Genomic DNA, 5000 nt, shown 5'->3' with positions numbered 1-5000 from the left:
AATTGTGAAAACCGGTTGCCGTGTTGCCGCCATCTTGATTTGCTTGTTTTAGCTTAGCCAATCACGTACCAGCTGATAGAAAAAAGCCAATTAGAAACTTATATTCATGGCGGGAACTTTCGGAACTAGCGTCACGAAATTAGCGTCATGAGCGAATTTTATCTGCTAGTTGGGTTGTGTCGACACGTCGGTTGTGTCGCTGTGTGAAAGTTTCTACCTTCGTGACCTGATTCCTAACCTTTTCTACCTGCAAAATGGAAGATCAGTATGTATTGCTTGAAAAGGTTCTCACGGAAAATAGACGCCTCAGAGAAGCAATAGAAGCGCGAGATAATGAGCAGCGAAACATGCTTCAGGAACTAGCATCTAAAATGGAGAGCGGCTTACCACAAGAAAGAGCGAGCAGAAAAAGAACTAGGAAGATCCCAATCCCGCAACCGTGCCGAGTAAGTATATTCTATCGTTAGTTTTTTAAAACGGCTTGTTGTACGATGAATGTATACGTAATGCCTATATGACTTCATGCAGTTCATTTGGGGAATCGCGTATGGACTGCGTGCGTGAATCCTGATTTCTCTGCGCCTCTGGCTAGTTTCGGTATTTTTTTCCTTTGAGCAGTGTTTGTTTAGCTGAACTTCTTTGCTATTCCTCTATTCCGAGTATTGAGACGATTCCACCGAGTTTTCGTGGGTGTTTACATGTGAAAACTCCACCAATACGAATTTCATGTCATGTGCTATGACCATAGGCAACCCAAACTCTGAGTGCTGAGTGCTTTTCAAATGAATAGATGGGAATTGATATTTTAAAGGGTAAATAACTGGATGTCATATGGGTAATTCAATAGAATAACCTTACATTTAAGAATCCTTGTGTCCTGTCACTTTTTTATGGGATCACTGGGGCCATTTACATGTAGATGTTTTTTTGCCACCCTTTTGAACTATAAAATGGCCCCTGGGAGACTATAAGAACTCCACAGGGCAAACACCCTTCTGAAATGTATTAAGTATATTTTATTGATTTACCCCTATGGATAAGTTTGTTGCTTCAATGGTTTTGTCACTTCAAAAGCACAACTGTTAAAGTGGTACTATGATCAGAAAATCAAATCTCTTAACACTAAGTGATTCAAGTTTTAAGCCTTAAAGTTAAAAAAAGACACCAGTTTATTTTCACTGGAATTTTCCTATTTAATGGTCTGCCATTACTAACTTTAAAATCTTGACAGAGCTGTATACTATTGAGGAGAGAATGACTCAGGGCACTTTCCTTTTGTCAGGACTGGCTGGCCAGACCCATCAGTTTGCAAAGAAAATGCAACAAATTTGAAAGTCCTCAGACTCACTGTTTACAAATGCAATGCACTTGTACCCGACTGAATTAATGTGCAGCACAAGAGTTCTGGGCTTTCAGATTTTTAAAGTTATGTTTTGCATACATAATAAACTGCTTTTAACTATGGTTTACACACTGAAATTTTAAGCTATTGAGTGAATGACATCACTTTTTCCCTTGATCCAACCCTCTGAGACCGTAAAGGTGCTCAGTTTTGATATACATGTATGAGTAATGGCAGACCGTGAAATTCAGAACTTACACTCAGAAGTAAACAGCCTTTAGATAAAACTTAAAGCTCAAAATTTTGCCAGGAAGGTGTTAAGCAAACACACTTTCGAAATCTGAAGAAAAAAAATGAAGTTATATTTTTATCATAGTACCACTAAACATTTGCCTCATGAGGTCTCGCAAATACCTGGTGGAATAACAACAAGAACAACAGCCCCTTAAAGGTTTTTTTAAATTTCATAAAACAATGATCAACAACAGTAGGTTTGAAGAAGTATTTAAGTAATCAGTTAAGATTTAAGTTATATTTCTAACCCGCAATGAAGTAACTTTCTCCCCAAAAGAGCAAAAGAGATGGTCTTCTTCGCACAAAATCTTAGCAAAAATGTGCTGCTTATACAATGCCAATCAGGAAGCCACCCACAGGGTCATCGAGGCAGTGGTAGCCGATCATGGTGGAACAAACAAGTGCCCTTGGTCTGCGGCTGAGATGAAAGGTAATTATACATGTAGTGGCAGCCACACAGTCAAGCTACATGTATGTCATAATTTGTGTCGATTTTCTTTTAAATGTCAATCGAGTATTCAAATCTGCACACCAGTTTTAAAATTTCCTCTCAATTCCTGGGTATAGTTCCTTTGCATATTCAAAGCAGAAAGCTACGAAATTTGGTTTACTGCAAAAACATACTGCATTTGATGTCACTAGCATAGTCCTGCTTAATGACTGTAAGATTGTAACAGGCTTGTAAACTTGCAACAGATTGCAAATATAGCAAGGACTTTTAAATGTCAGCAACAAAATTATAAAACAACTAATAATGCTCTGTCCCAAGGGAAGTCAGTGAAATGAATGTTTTGGAAGCCCATGTAAAGAGACGAGTTACAGTTCTCTAGTCAGCACTGAACAACACAACGCGACATGTAAGGAAGCCACTGATTGCTCTTTAACCCTTTAAGCCCCAATGGTGCCAGTTATAGATTTTACTTTGTCTAAAGCCAGATGATTTGACTCATCAATGGGGGGCCCCTTGGGGCTTAAAGGGTTAAGAGTTTGAGTGACATAAGTTAGGTCAATCCATATGGACAACAATGAAGCTAGTAAGTCGTCATCATGTGAATAATGCATCATTGATGTCAAAATTAAAAATTAATAACAGTCAATTGGCACTGACTTTTATCAACTAATATCACTTATCTTTGTATTATTGATTTCACTGGTTGCCTGGTTACATGACAAAGGACATTTTAGTGTAGTTCTAACTATACAATAAAGCTTTTACTGTATCATTTTAAGCCTCTAGTGATGTACTTATACATGTATTGATTGGTGTATGCATTTCATTGGAAGGTGCTGCTGCCACATATTTCAAGAGTCTCTGTAATGCTTCTACAAGAGCAAAAAAAGGCAAGCTAGAGGCTCACAGAACTCTCTGTAGGAGACAAGGAAGAATGAGAGATGTAAGTTGTTGTTTCAGCACTGCATATCTTGTTAGACATTTCAGTTAACAAACTGCTTAAATTATCACACAAATGGCATCTTTTGTGAAGTATGAATGAGCCGTGGTGGTGTGATTCAATAACCTCACAATCTAAGCTCTCAAATAAGACAGTCTTATAGCCATACAATGGTTCAAAGCTCACTGGGGTCATCTTTCTTTTTATTTCTTCTTCTAATTTTTTAAATTGAAAAAAAAAAACACGACAGAACCTCGCATTTCTTGTGAAAGAAGCAAAACCAAGTGAAAAAACAACCCAACCTAATGCTTTTTGATGGAATTGCTAGTCATATGCACAAGTTTAGGCAAATCTGAGCAAAAACGAAAAATGGCTTAAAATTCAACACAGGCTGCTCATCCCCCCAAGCCCTTAAATTATTGTTATTTCCATAAGCAATGTATCATTTATTGCCCAAAATAACCAAAAGGTTTCAATTGCTTTAAAACCTTTTGTTATTTCTTTGATTCCCTAGAAAATTCAAAGGAGACTTGCTTCCCTCAGAAAGATGCCTTGGTCAGAGGAGAAAAAGGCAATGCTAGAGGGAGTTATAAAAAGCCCTACCTACACAAGCTCAGACGAATCTGATTTTTCTGAGGATGAAAATGGAGAGAGTCGCGTTGCTGGGTATCTGGTAAAAAGGTTGCCCTGGGAAAGGTCAGCATTGACGAAAGCGAAAAAAGCCCTTGATGATAACTACATAAGGAGCCTTAATCCAAGAGCAAGGGTAAACCTGATGAGGAGAGACGCACATCAAAGGTTTTCAGCACGCCACCTGCCTCCAAATGGACCGGAATGGGCAGTCAGAACTGAAGAAGCAGTTCTTACTGCCAGGACAGCTGCAACTCCATCCACGCGCCCTCCACCAGTACCCACTGCATCACACAGAACCTGTCCTACAACAGTAACTCCTCCCACCCGGGCCATCCTACTACTAATTCAAGTCATTCGACAATGGCCACCCCATCCCGCAGCTCCCATCAAAGATCAGTGGCTCTCCCCAGTCAAACCAATCATCAATCTTCTGGTAACAGTCCTCCAACAACAGCAGTTCCCTCCACTCAGACCCATCCTCCATCTACTGTTAGAAGTCATCCAACAATGGCCACCCCATCCCTCAGTGCCCCATCTACCAGAATTTCTCCTCCAGTAGCAGCAACACTATCCCCAAGTACACTGCCTTCAGCAACCTTCCATCCAACCCCACGGACTTCTAAAAAGAAGTCTGTAAACTCCAAAAAGAACATTAATCGTAGACTAACTGTTTCACCAGTTTATTAAATTTACTAGGTTTGTGCTGTTTCAGCAGTGCAAAGTTTTCAATTTTCTGTTGCATTTACTTTCTTTAACTTTTCTTTTTTTCAAAGTTGCTGTTAACACTGTTTGCAATTTTTCTCTTGACGCAAACACAATTTTCAAGTAATATTGGAGCAAAATTTGAAATTATCTTTTGTACTTACACACATTTTCTCTAAGGAATGTAGGAACAAAGCTTCAATATTCAGTGTTTCTGTTTTCAAATGCTTCAAGATCATGATTTGTTTTCAATGTTGACTTTATCTACACGCGGTTTCATGTTCAGTTGACGTATTGCAGACGAGAGATTGTGCGATTTAAGTGTTCAGAAAATAACTTTAAATAATGTTACCATTAAGAAGGTTTTGTACATTAAATGGTGATTAATAATATAGGAGCGTGTTTTTCGCGAAATAAACTAGATTGTGAAGACAGTAGATTTATTCATTGACTAGTGTATCCATTCCTTCCTAAGAATTTAAGGTTAAAGGTGTGCAACGGGTTTCTCAGCGTTCTTTTATTTTACCCTCAAATTATAGAAATTATATATCACAAAGCTGTTTGCTTATTTTCCGGACTCCCCCTATAAAAGAGTGCACAATTTTGGCATGTAGTTCCAATACAGCTGTCTTGTTTTC

General features: G+C 38.6%; 1 protein-coding gene across 1 annotated transcript in view; it reads right to left on the bottom strand.

The window, feature by feature from the left end:
* The window catches only part of LOC138030524 (uncharacterized), a 5008-nt gene extending 4757 nt beyond the window's left edge, over positions 1 to 251 (bottom strand). The window contains exon 1 of the mRNA XM_068878425.1: positions 1 to 251. This exon is cut by the window's left edge and continues 320 nt beyond it. The gene's annotated coding sequence lies outside the window, so the exon portion shown is untranslated.
* Positions 252 to 5000: the final 4749 nt, after the last annotated feature.

The sequence above is a fragment of the Montipora capricornis genome, chromosome 13 (assembly GCF_036669925.1).
Source record: "Montipora capricornis isolate CH-2021 chromosome 13, ASM3666992v2, whole genome shotgun sequence".
Lineage (NCBI taxonomy): Eukaryota > Metazoa > Cnidaria > Anthozoa > Scleractinia > Acroporidae > Montipora > Montipora capricornis.
Note: the sequence above shows the minus strand (reverse complement) of the source record. Positions and strands in the feature narration are given on the sequence as shown.